The 14,134-nt window shown below is 44.0% G+C and overlaps 1 pseudogene; it reads left to right on the top strand.

Moving 5' to 3' along the window:
- Positions 1 to 335: 335 nt before the first annotated feature.
- Positions 336 to 782, top strand: LOC130861052 (anaphase-promoting complex subunit 15-like; annotated as a pseudogene).
- Positions 783 to 14,134: the final 13,352 nt, after the last annotated feature.

Genomic DNA, 14,134 nt, shown 5'->3' with positions numbered 1-14,134 from the left:
GTAGGACCCCATTGGTACCTGAGTGTGGATGCCCCAAGATAGAGGTTGGAAGTAGATTAAGATCCCACAAAGCTGTAGTATGGGCAGAAATCAGGATGGAGGGGGGAACTTTTAGTACATTTCCTTATTTAAAAAATTCTACTTGGTTTCCGTAAGTAATTAATATGGTTCTTTAAAAGTTAAGGGTGGTCCTGGGTTCTTCCGCTCAGGCAGAGAGAAGTGCTTCCAAGTTGCCGCCAGCTACCGCCTCCCGGGAAGATCTGGAAGCTGAGGCTCAGAGAGGTTAAGTGACTTGGCCAAGGTCAAACAGCTAGTAAGTGACGGAGCAAGGACTCAAACCCAGTCTAGGAGCCATGTCCACCTTGTTTCCCTCACTCTTCTCCCGTGTGACTGAGACACTGTGGTTTAATCTGGACCGACCCTGTGTGGAGGAGACAGAGCTGCAGCAGCAAGACCAGCAGCCTCAGGCCTGGCTCCAGAGCATTGCAGAGAAAGACAACAACCTGGTACCTACTGGCAAGCTGGCCTCAGAACACTATGATGACAAGGAAGAGGAAGATGTAGATGAGAATGCGGACAGTGAGGAGGACTCAGAGGATGATGAGGACACGTAGGACATGGAGGAGAGGAATGACTACAGTGAGCCACCTGATGATGGAGAGGTCAATGAGGTGGACATGGAAGGCAGCGGACAGGATCAGGACCAGTGGATGATCCAGGGTGGTCTCAGGGAGATTCCAGCGCAGCCCAACCTATCCTGGACCGCCTGTGAAGCCAGCTGATCACCCAACCCCCCTTCTCCCCCAGTGCCTGAAAGCTCACCCTCGGGCACTTCCTCAGCTGTTGGGAGGACCTGGTATCCTTGGCCCCTCCCAGGCCATCAGTCTGCCCTTGAATCCTCAGGGCCTGAGCCCACCCCACCTTTCTGGCCAGCACCTCACCCCTAGGTTGCCAGATCTAGTCTCTTTCTTTTTTGTTTTTAAATTTATTTATTTATTTATTGGCTGTGTTGGGTCTTTGTTGCTGCGCACGGGCTTTCTCCAGTGGCAGAGAGCAGGGGCTACTCTTTGTTGAGGTGCACAGGCTTCTCATTGGTGGTTTCTCTTGTGGAGCATAGGCTCTAGGCGTGTGGGCTTCAGCAGTTGTGGCGCACGGGCTTAGTTGCTCCGTGGCATGTGGGATCCTCCCGGACCAGGGCTCGAACCCGTGTCCCCTGCATTGGCAGGCAGATTCTTAACCACTGAGCCACCAGGGAAGTCCCCCTGGTGACAATTGTTAAGCCACAGGGTGTATTTGGAGGTCTAGTTGCATTATCATTGTGACCCACCCATCTTAGGGGGTAGTTATCCCCCACATGGTGAAATTCACATAATGAAACTAACCATTTTAAAGTGAACAATTCAGTGGCATTTAGTACATCCACAATATTGTGTGGCCACTGCCTCTACATAGCTGTAAATCACTTTCATCCCCTTAAAAGGAAACCCTGTATCCATTAAGCACTTGTTCCCCACTCCCTCCTCACCCCATCCTCAGCTCCTGGCAACCAGCCATCTGCAGTCTGTCTCTGTGGATTTACCTCTTCTGGGTATTTCACGTTAATGAAATCACACATAGGTGACTTTTTGTCTGGCTTCTTTCACTTAATGTTTTCATGTTATATTTTTGAAGTTCATCCACATTGTAGCATGTATTCGTACTACATTCCTTTTTATGGCTGAATAATATTCCTTTGCTTGGATATAGCACAATTTGTTTATCCATTCATCCTTTGATGGACATTTGGACTGTTTCCATCTTTCGGGTATCGTGAATAATGCTGCTGTGAACATGTACAGGAATTTGTTCGAGTTTCTATTTTTCAGTTCTTTGGGGTATATTCCTAGGAGCAGAATTGCTAAGTCATATAGTAATTCTATGTTTAACCTTTTGAGGAACTTCATATTTTTCTTACAGGTGGAGAAGAAAATGAATGCTTTAAATGCTTTAGGTTTAGAGTAATCTGGCCTCTGAGGCATAAAAGTCATTGCCATTTTCACTGGGTCACAGCCCCATGAAGGAAGGCTTCCTGGAGAAGGCAAGACTATCTAAGGAGGTGAGAGTATGTAAGCAAGTCACTCCTGCAGGATAAAGCAGAGCAGACAGGGTCTAGATGCCTGGATGACATAAACAGAGGCAGAGGCAGGCAGCTTGGGCTAGTTGCAGCCAAGGGCCTGCCTGGAAAGAACTCAAGCTGAGAGGCTGCATTCATTCTTCCCAGGGTCCTTTCAGAGTCAGAGGAGCTGATCTTTGTTGGCTTTAGTTATAGTAAGAACTATTTATATCAGGATAGGCTTTGGGCTCCATCCAGCTCACTGACACAGGTATGCAACTATGGGCTTTGATTTCTAAAAAAAATAGGTTAATTTCCCACCTGCACACCTCAGTTCTTTGGAGGTAGAAATGAGAGATTGCACAGATAGATTGCTGGCACTTCTTGTTCTGCATCAACAATCATGACTCATATGGACAGAGAGACAAAACCTAGGTCCTCCAACACAACGAGGAAGGAGATGACCAGCCTCGATCCCGCCACCCCCCTCTCTAGCAAAACCTTCTCTGGCTGCCCAGTGTCTTTTAACATCAATGTATATGCTTCGCTGCAGACACTCCAGTCCCTCCACAATAGCAAAATTGCACCATTATCACCAGCAATTCAGTCCCCACCTTGTGTCAGGCACATTTCACAAACTATCTTCTTTAGCCTTCACAATAACTCTGCGAGGTATGCAAAATTATCCTCATTTGACAAAGAGAAAAGTGAGGTTCAAAGAAAATAAGTTGGGCTGAATCAGGGTTTGAGCCCAAGTCTTGGCCCAATTTCAAAACCCGTGTCCCTTCCTTGGCCCTGCGTACCCAACTTCACTCACCCTGCTGTATATTCAATCTCTATAACTTATTTATCTTGAGTACCGAACTTTGTAAACTTTGACCAATGTCATCCTATTCCTTCCTCCCCCCAGCCCCTGGCAACCACCATTCTGCTCTCTGCTTCTTCTATGAGTTTGGCTATTTTAATAGCATTTTTGGAGGAAGCAAAGGAAGAGTTAGAGAAAGGAGTAGCGAGTTGGAGCCAGAGTGAATGTAGACTAAGAAAGAAAGATGACCCATGAAGGGGAGGGGGGTGAGAGGATGCGGAGACAAGGAAAGAGAGAGATCTTATCACAGAGCTGAGAAGTGCCCCCTTTTGTGCAGTTGGTAGAACCCACATTTCTCCTAAATGAAACCTGGTCCCTTTGAACGATTTCCCCCAGGCAGGGAGAGTGCAGCCAGGAGACAGTGACACAGGCACATTTATTGATTCTAAATAGACTACGCTGGGAGCACATCAGAATGATTTTCAGGATTCAATTGACTCGTTCTTTAAATTAAATTCTTTCATTGCAGCTCGGCTCCTCCACAAGTGCCCGGTTCTGTCCTAAAGGGGCTCCGATTCCCAATTAATAAATGAGATCTCAAGTAATCTGAGTCCCCGTTTTGCCAATGGGGTGGACTAGATGTCAGAACAGGTCTGGGGAAATGCAGGAACACACACCTCTCTGATTTTCCTACTAGAGGGCCCACCTGAATGCTCTAGTTTGGGGGAAGGAAGGGGGAGGGACACGTTTACATTTGCAGAGAAGCTCCAAAACCAGGTCCTTGTTCTAGGGGAGCAGGCTTCTCTTTGAATCCGGGGGTGGATTGGGTCTAGGAAGTCAGTGCATCTTGAAAGGCAGGATTATTGGAGGAAAAGTGGGCAAGAAACCCACTGCTTCTAGACTCTGTTCCCCTTCCCTTCATCACCTTGAATTCTTTCCTTTGCTTAGGTCAAGGTGAGGTTTCACACCCTGGAAGATGGAAACAGCTGAGCTGCTTTGAAATAAGGACGTTGAGATGGAAGTAGCGGCAGAATGTAAAACTTAGAGGGGGGAGTTTTTGGGAAATCACACGCCTACCTGGAGCTTCACATGTGCTATCTCACTTAATTCTCACCATAATTCTATGGAATAGGTAGAACTAGCACCGGTACTTCATCGACAGGGAAACTGAGGCATGGAAGAGTTAAAGGATGTGCCCACGAGCACAGAGCAGGATGAGGTATAACCAGGATGGGAGCCTAGGTCTGCTCATCCAGCTCTACAGAGAGCTCTGAGCATCTCCCCCTACCAGCTGTGTGACCCCAAGCAAATTACATAACGCCTCTGCACCTGAGTTCACCTTCTGTCAAAGGGAGATGAAAGTCTACCCACTTCGCAGGGCTGTGAATGAGTATCTAAATCTAAATGATCTAAGTGGGCAATCATTTAGAGCAGTGACTGCCTTACGAGGTAAGTGCTAATGAGAGTTTGGCAAATGACTTTTTACATCCTTAGCCACCAAGCAAGATTCAATGCAACAAAAGAGCGAGTGATTGTCTGTTGGAGGGTGTGGTTTAGATAAGGAGAGGGATAGCTCAGCTGGACTTATTGCAAAAGCAGGAAGTCATCCGGCTGCCTTTCTGAGCACCCTTCTGCGGGTCCCCTCCAAGGCAGTCTTCGCCTAATTCTTGCAGCTCCAAGGGGAGCCAAGGGGACTGGTCCTTTCAGCCAAGTGGATCTGGGGACAGACCTCCAGGCACCCTGCCCAGGGAGCTTCCCACTCTGTCTGTGACCAGAACTCAGTGGTGTGCAGACGGGAGGCTGCACGTGCCCTTCTGACACTGAGTCCTCTCCAGCGCTCTCAAAGCCATAATGAGGCCAGATCTCAGCATGGCGGCCGGGATGTGTTAGAAGGGAATTTCCAGCCCTCCTTCCCCAGGGCCTAGTTAACTGAATGAACTCTTCCAAAAGGCCACATATCAGCAATTCATAAAGTATGGTTTGGACAGAACTCCCTCTGTGAAGCAAACTGAAAGGCAGAGTTCATTAGAGAGAAATGGGTTCAAATCCCACCTCCATTACTTCCAACTCTGTGATCCTGGAGAAGTTACTTAACCACTCTAGACCCCTCCTCCTCTGTAACACCAGGATAGTAATATTACTGACTTCTTTTTAAATTTTTTATTTTTATATTTTTTGGCCATGCTGCGTGGCTTGTGGGATCTCAGTTCCCAGACCAGGGATTGAACCTGGGCCAAAAGCAGCGAAAGCCCAGAATCCTAACTACTAAGCCACCAGGGAACTCCCATTACTGACTTCTTAAGGTTGTTATAATGGTTAAAATGAGATAATCCATGTAAAGCCTTTAGCACAATGCCTGAGATCATCTCTCAGTATTCGTGGGTTGTTATTTTCATTATTGGTAATATATTGACGCTAATAATTAGTAAAATTAATAAATTAATAGAAATTAGAGTTTCCTGGGGGAGCTTTTCCCAGTAGAAGCTTCATCATCAGTTCCTTCCAGCTTAGTGTGGTCCCTCAAAGTCTACATCCTCTCTGAACTTCTGAGCCATCTGAAGGGTCCAGAAGTGTCATAGCTGGGAAGCCTGTGGAGAATTTCCAGAAGGAAAAGAGCATCTCTATAGTTGAAAAAAAATCCCTTTTTTTCAGTTGAGTGGTAGGTGTCAATGATTTGGTTCTGTTACCCGAGCATCTTCCCCTGAATTCCAGCAAGTTCATCAAAGTCTCAGAAAGCACTGGGAGCTGTGCAGGCAGGAGCACCTTACGTTCCCCTTCTTGCTCTGTCAGGAAGCTTGAAGCCAACGGTCAGACCACACTTCTCACTCTTCTTTGCTAAGTCAAACTTTTGTTGCCTAGGAGACTTTGTATCTGCTGTATCCTTGTGGGGACTCCCTTCCTTTAGACGTATGGATGGCTTTCTCTCACCTCATTCAGGTGTCTGTCATTGTCTTGGTCAGTATGGGCTGCTGCTATAATGGATACCATAGATCCAGTGGCAGATACATAACATATATTTATTTCCCACAGTTCTGGGGGCTGGATGTTTGAGATCAGGGGGCCAGCATGGTCTGGTTCTGATGAGAGTCCCCTTTCACGTTGCAGCCTGCTGACTTCTTGCTGTATCCCCGTGGCAGGGAGAGAAAGCAAGCTCACTCTCTCATGACTCTTATAAGGGCACTAATCCCACTCATGAGGGCTCCACCCACATGACTTCAACTGATTCTAATTAGCTCTTGAAGGTCCCACCTCCCAATGCCATCAAATTGCAAGGTAGGGTTTCAACATATGAATTGGTGGGGGGGGGGGACACAAATATTCAGTCTGTAACAGTCACATAGGAACACCATCCCCAACAGTCCTATTGCAAATCCCAACTCCACCCCTGCATTCTCTAGTCCCAAAAGTTTTGTGTTTTTTGCTTTTGTTTTTGTTTTTGTTTTAATTTTTCCCTGGGACAAAGGGAAGCCCCCAATACAGACTGACCTAGACCTGGTCTCAGAAGACTCCACAGTATAAATTTGTACCACTTTCCTGCAAAATTATCAAGAGACTTAAACACATCTGTTCCATTTGACTCATACAAAGAGCCTAAGGTAATAACATGAGATACGAAGAACAATGAGCAGGAACATTCATCCAAGTAGCGTTTATAGAAGCAAAACATTGGAAATCACCTAAATGTCAAATCATCAGGGATGGATTAAAATGTTATTGCACATCAGTGTGCTGGAACACCATGCAGGCATTTTAAGTCTTTAATACTGTAGGGTTGCTATTAGAGTAGAAAATAAATCTGGATATTAATATTTACTTACAGTGTAATTCTGAAGGGGTGCATGGGAGACTGTATTTCAAACTGTTAAGCTTCTCACTCTTGGAAAGAAGTACAAGTGAATATTCTCTTCATCTCTTTTATGTTTTCTAAGATATGTTTACAACGAACATGCATTACACTTGCAATAAGGAAATAATATTGCAATCTACGTGAGGGTTTTTTTTTTTTTGCTCACAAATCTCACCGTGTGTTTTGTTGCCATGAATACAATCATCAGTCCTACCAACAGAATGTGGTCCCTCCAAAAGAATATCATCAGCCACATTCCCAGCGTTTCTGCACACAGTGAGGCAGGAACCTACTTTGTTTCTTCCCCTGTGTGCTGTTCGAAAAACAGCAGGCACAGCAAATAACAACCGCCTAGATAATATAAATGGGTAAATATTGCTGGGATTCATTACATGAAGGTGCCAAAAAAACATAACTTGAGGATGTAACCACTTATTTTCCCACCTTCAGATATCCCGGCATCTGTTCCTGCCAAAAAGATGGAGGGAGGGGAATTTTGCAGAGAGAAAACAATCAAAAGTCTTTTCTTTCAAACTGACAGAGGAAGAGGTGGGGTTGATGATGGAGGAAATGCTGCATTACATAAAATTAGAGATTTGGCTGTTATCACTAGTGAAAGCACAAGTGAGCTGGATTTTGCAGCGTGAGAGTGACAGGTGAGACCAATGGAAGGACTAGGGATTAAGAGACACTTTTCGGATTTGCAAGGAAAGCAGGGAAAAACCCTTCCTCTTCTCAAACTAATAGACATGCAGAGTCTGATACAGGCTTAAGAGAGGTAGGCTGATTCCACCAGGACTTGCCTTGTGATTTGGGGCAATTCAAGGCAAAGCTCTAGGAAAAGGAGGAAAAAAAGTTCTCTCTGAATTATTGTTCCTTCCTCTGCGTTTTCAAATTTTCTCTTTGGCGCATCATGGGTGTTGTTCATCTCTCTGTGCATTGTGTGATAAATTTTTCATCACTGGTTTTCACATCCTCTTCTAACCCTAGGGGTTTTCCTTCTTCTAACCCCTCCTTTCCCCCTGCCAATTCTTAATAACAGTGTTAAAACACACCTGTTTGGCACCTGAGACATCTCTCACCAACCTAGGCCCCTGCAGGAAGGTGAAACCCCAAGGTGAAAAGGCTCACAGCTGGACCCAAGCCTGATCTCTAAACCAAGGCCAGTCTCTGCCTTGGGCTCAATTTCCAGTGCCTTCTAAAGGACTAGCCAATGTCAAGCAGAGCCTACCTGATACCCTGGGCCAATGCCAGGGCAGGAGAATCAGCTAGAGTTTTGTGAAGACACTACTGAGATCTTGAGGATTGATTTTTTAAGCTTTGATTGAATTCAGTACTTTTCCAGAAAAGTAGGAGGCCTGGAGTGGCTGGGCAACTGCCCTGAATTCAGGATGATAAAATTGTCCTGAGCAGACCAACTCTCTAGTTCAAATAGTGCTCTTAAACTAGAGGTCCACAGTCAAATTCAGCCCATAAATCTATTTTCCTTGACCTGTCTTGTGATTTTTATTTATTTAAATTACTTGTCAAGATGTAAAACTTGAAAGATCCCATGTGAAAATCTGCATTTCTGACTCTTTAAAAAAATAAAAAGATCTGGTTGTAGGGTACGATGTTTAAGAATGTGAACTCTGGAGCCAGATTTCCTAATTTAGAATCCCAGCTTAGAGCTTCCCTGGTAGCAGAGTGGTTAAGAATCCACCTGCCAATGCATGGGACACAGGTTCAAGTCCTGGTCTGAGAAGATGCCACATGCTGCAGAGCTACTAAGCCCGTGTGCCACAACTACTGAAGCCCATGTGCCTAGAGCCCATACTCTGCAACAAGAGAAGCCACTGCAATAAGAAGCTTGTGCACCACAACAAAGAGTAGCACCCCCTCTCCACAACTAGAGAAAGCCCGCACACAGCAACAAAGACCCAACACAGCCAATAAATAAATAAATTTATTTAAAAAAAAAAGAATCCCAGCTCTGATTCAAAGCAAGGTATCAAAACTTTCAGTGCCTCAATTTTCTCATCCAGAAAATGGTAATAATAATAATAATAATAATAATAATGCCTTTGTCAAGTTCCTGTTGTAAGGATTAAATGAACTAATACAAGCAAGTTTTTAAACTTTTAAAAAAATTATTTATTTATTCTTTGGCTGCACTGTGCGGCTTGTGGGATCTTAGTTCTCCAACCAGGGATTGAACCTGGGCCCTCTGCAGTGAAAGTGTGGAGTCCTAACCACTGGACTGCCAAAGAATGCCCTAAGCAATGTTTCTAGAACAGTGCCTACCATATATGAGTATTAGAACAGTTGCTACACTATGTTGCTATTAACATGGGGCAGGGTAGTCACAACAGTTCTCTCTTGCTCAAGGTAAGACATAACACACCAAGTGGGGAAAGCAGGGGGTTTGGGGGAGCAGATGAGTTGGGAGATTGGGATTGCCATACATACATTACTAATAAGAAAAAAACTATCAAATTGTACACTTTAAATATATGCAGTTTATTATATGTCGATTGTATCTCAACAAAAGTTCTTAAAGGAAAAAAAGAAAAGACAAAACCTCTCTGTTTAATTATGCTTCCCACCTCACTCAATTGGCTCATTATATTAAATTCCTGACCTTTGTAAGTATTTGAGTTTGAGACCCCTGGTCTCAAATGAAGATATAGTATTTGCCAGTGTGGGACCTTTGTAAATCCATGACGGTAATACTCCTTTGGGGAGCAACCAGCAGATCTCATGAGCATAATAGGTGAACATTACTTCCTGCTCCTGATTTGGCCATGTGGCTTGGTTTGATTCAGCAACTGTATAAAACAGAATTGAGGATGAGTTGGTTCTGAGCCTAAGTCATGCATGTTTCCTCTCACATTCACTGTTTCTATTGAGAAGGAAAAACTCAGGCTAGATGCTGATCCCTGGAAGAAAAGGAGTGATACCTGAAGTTAAGTGATTCCCCAGTTAAGGTGATCTATCCAGTCCAGCAGAGTCGGGTCCCAGTTGACCTGCAGAAGTATTAACAAACCCAGCAGAGATCTGCTGAAACCAACCAAGGTCAACCAATGCATAGTGAACCCACATTCATATGAGATATAATAATAAATAGTTGTTGTTTTAAGTCACTGAGTTTGGGGGTGGATTGTTACACAGCACACCCCATTAGATAAACTGTCCAGTGGAACCTCTTAGCATCACCAAGTGACCAAACGGGATATTGAACATTTCCCCAAGATACAGTGATGAATCCATCTGTGTTAGGTATGGCCAGAAGCTCTCTGAGAACTGGGCTCCTCTCCAACTCACAAGAAGAGTTAAACATTGAAGGATTGGAGTGTTGGGTAGTCAGTTGGGTGACCCAAGCCTTCACAAAACCTTGGACAAAATCCCAGGACACAGCAGGATACAACCCAAAGCCCTTCATGGATTTTCTCAGTTTCCATGGCTTATTTTCTTATGATTCTTGTTATCTCTACATCCTCATACATACACACAATATCACCAAGTTTTTGTTCATTTGTTAGTTTTAACTGTTTATCTTGGCTACACAATGTGAGAATGGACTGATGGACACAGAAGAAAAGTTAAGAAGCTATTGAAGACTCGAGGATGGAAGATGCCTTAGAGGACTGGGGTGGGGAGGGTGGGGGGGACTCGAGGTGGGGGAGTCAAGGAAGGGAGGGAATATGGGGATATGTGTATAAAAACAGATGATTGAACTTGGTGTACCCCCCCAAAATAATAATAATAATAAAAAAAAGAAGCTATTGAAGGTGGGGGGGAAGTTGAGGGAGGGAGGGAATATGGGTAAATGTGTATAAAAAACATGACTGAACTTGGTGTACCCCCCAAAAAATAATAAAAAATAAATAAATAAAAAAAAAGAAGCTGTTGAAGGTACCAAGTGGAAGGTAGTGTCAGGTTGAATGAAGACTGTATGAGTAAGGACATAAGTGAGGAGATTCAGTAATAAAAACAATGTCAGTAACAACACTTAATCAGGTGCTTATGTGTCAGCCACTGTTCCAAGAGCATTACACATACTTAAGCAACAATCTTATGAGTTAGGTACCATTACCTCCTCCATTTTACAGTTGATGATGTTGAGGCCAGAGTAGTGCAGCCTGCAAACGGTATATTGAAACCCAGGAAGTCTAGACCCTAGTCTGGGCTCCTAACCACTGCAAGATTCTGCTACTGCATTACTTAAGAGCTTTGCAGGTGGTAGAATAAGCAGGACTTAGTGGTTGATTAGCCATAGGGGTTAGGAACAGGGAGTTCAAAACAGTTCAAAAACAACACAGTCTTCTCATTTGTTCTAGGGAGGAGTGTGTGTCCTGTGTGTGAGCCAATTTATGACAAACAAGAAAAAGTCCACGAAGAAGAGAAGATGTGTGGGAGAATGGTTGGTGGACTGTCACATATTTGGCTCTGACTTGTTCTCTGGGGGATCAAGGAATTAGAACTGAGACAAAGAGTTGGGAGGAGTTTGAAAGGAGGAGTTTGCTTTTAATGCCTGGAATAATTTTTATTGGTCAGAAATTTATATGGATAGGCAGAGCTGCTTTGGAGATACAGAGATGCCTGGCACTGCAGTTGTCTAAGCAGGGAATCAACATCACTTGGCAGGGATACTGAATAGAAGAATTCAGCAGTGGGGTGGGTGTGTGTTTGTCTGTGTGTGTGTGTGTGTGTTTGTGTGTGTGTGTGTGTTTGTGTGTATGAGGGAGAGAGAGAGAGAGAGGTAAACAAAGAAATTATCTCAGAACAATCACAGGACCATTTTGTGACCACTTCTGATTTTGTCTACAGCAGCTGAGTACTCATTTCAGTCTTGTGGAGGCTATTTGAAATCTGTTTGCCTCTTTGATTTTTCTAGTTAATACAGTAGCCAAGACTCAGCAAGATAAACAGCCATTTGGAGGAAAAACAACCCTGGGTTTTCTTGGCTTTGTCTTGTTCTTTTAAAAAAATCCTTGTTTGATGAGGAGCAGCATTCCTTCTCTCTAGAGCAGAGATGAATAATGGCTTTTCTGCTAGAGCTAGCATGCATATTTTCTTTATTTCCAAGGGATGACTGCTGGGAGCAGGGAAAGAGAGCATCCTCATTCAACTGGAGGCCCTAGAACTTTTGCTCTTTGACAACAATTTTGAAAAGTGTTTTGGAAGAGGTCACTTTCTAGGCAGCCCCTCAGCCTCAGAGTCTTTCACCTTCTCCCTGCCCTTGTCTTGAAGTTAAAAGTTCTTTCTGGGTAACTCCCCCTTGTCTGAGTAACCAGTACTATCTGATAGGAATCAGGTGGCCAACTATAGGACTAGGAGGGGATCTCTGGGACTTTCTCTCAACTACATGATGGAGGCTACCAGTAATAAATCAGTGCAAACTGGATATTTGAGATAGAATTCAAAAGATGAGAAAAAATAAAAACTGAGAAAATCTGCCACATGATTTGCTATCAGCACAGGGCTGGGTAACAGAGTCTAAATAGAAAATCAGAGAAATGTAAACACAGGATATGTAAGGGGTGTGGTACAGAGACAGAAACAGAGAAACCCAAGCCTTCCTTGATAAGCTGAACAGGGATACCCAACTCCTCTATAGTAGGGTTCCAATTGTTTGATATGAAAAAGAGTATGTTAGGAGTGGCCTGGTTTAGAAGCAGCAGTCAGGACAAACACACACATATTCTGAGTTGTAACTGGATTCCTGTCAGTCACAGCCTAGAGGCTCTTAGAAATCAGGTGCTAAGTCGACCTTTGGCTTTTCTCTAGTTCAGCACCATGGACAGAACACAGAGGCCAAGGTGACTCCACAGTTTGTCCCTGCTTTTCATTAAGATCACATTTTAAAACAAAAACTGAAATTGATCACAGGGAAGCCCCATTCAAGCTATGAAGAGAAAAAGCAGAGAAATGTATAGGTGATGAAATCCAATGGAGGGAATGCAATCTTGACAGGAGGCTCTATGACCAAGAGATGAAAAGTCACTACTTTCCCCATCTCTCTCTGCAGTGGCCATGTGTTGTGCTCTTCATGGTGTCTCCTGGGAAGCCCAGAGCCAAGTTAGTACTTGGCCCATCAAAAGTGGTTAAGGACAAAAGGCTATGCATTTTAAGTCATTTCTGGCTCCATTGTATTGCTCTTCTTTTCTGTTTTTAAAATTATCTTGCATCAATTTGAATTTGGGCTTTCTCTTTTGATATTACATGTTCTTTTGTGTCATATGACATCTTTTCTGGACAGTAAGTCAAATACCAAATTAAAACATACACTTGAACATAAACTGACATGCATGCATACATGTGATCACATGATCTACATACACATGCTTATATTCTCTCACAGCATCACCCCCTTATACACCACCACCACCGCAAAATAACTGGGAGCACTCCATAAGCAACAGGATCCAGAGAAAATACATAAAGTGTATTTGGGTAATGGAGTCAGCGCAGGTTCTTTTGCTGTTTTGTGGGGACTTCAAATTTCTAGACTGCCAGAGATGAAAGATGCAAGTTGCAAAGATTACTGAAAAAATAAGTGATATCCCATACGAGCCTTGGTGAGGTAAATTTGCGACTCCTCTCAACAAGAGCTGGCGCCTGTTTCCCCACACCTTGAGTTTGGGTTGGCCCAGTAACTTTCTTTGACCAATAAAAAGTGTTAGAATTTAACACAACATTGTAAATCAAGTATACCCCAATAAAAAATTTTAAAAATAAAAAAATAGTTACTAAAAAAATAGAAAGTGGTAGAATTGATATTGTACAAGTTTTGGAGTCTAGGTATTAAGAGGTCTTGCAGTGCCCACCTTCACTCTCTTGGCATGCTTCTCTGAGAGCATCACAGAAGGAAGTAGATCTGGCCTAGTGAAGAGTGAGCAGCAACATGGAAAACAACCAAGGCACCCCTTTGGCAGCCAGCTTCTCCTTCCGCTGCTGCTTTAGAGAGGAAGCTGATGCCAGAGGCTGGACCAGAACTTAGATCTGCAGGCCTCTAATCTCATGTCCTTCAAGAGTGTGTTCAACACTATACCTCTCCTCTATAGAAGAAGAAAACGGTGTGAGAGCAGAACTCTGTGATAAAGCAGGAAAGCAAAAACACTAGGGGTGAAGAGGCAGAGCTGTAGCCCCAGCCCAGCTCACAACTTGCTGGGTATTTGCAAGCAAGTGAAGTGATCTCTTTGGACCTCCACCCCCTCATGTGTGGGATGAGCAGGTTGGAGAAGTGAATCCCCAAGTCCCCTTTAAGTTCTCATAGTCCCCGTTCATGTGACTCTAAAGCATGCCTTCTCAGCTCTTTAGTCACAGTAGGAGCTTGGGGATTTTATGGTGACAGGCTGGGAGCCAGTGAGGGGGAAGCAGGGGGCTGCATTTCATTCTGTCAGCTCCT

This window comes from Hippopotamus amphibius, chromosome 9 (genome assembly GCF_030028045.1).
Source record: "Hippopotamus amphibius kiboko isolate mHipAmp2 chromosome 9, mHipAmp2.hap2, whole genome shotgun sequence".
Lineage (NCBI taxonomy): Eukaryota > Metazoa > Chordata > Mammalia > Artiodactyla > Hippopotamidae > Hippopotamus > Hippopotamus amphibius.
The sequence above is the reverse complement of the archived record's forward strand: the minus strand, read 5'-3'. Positions and strand labels throughout refer to the sequence as shown.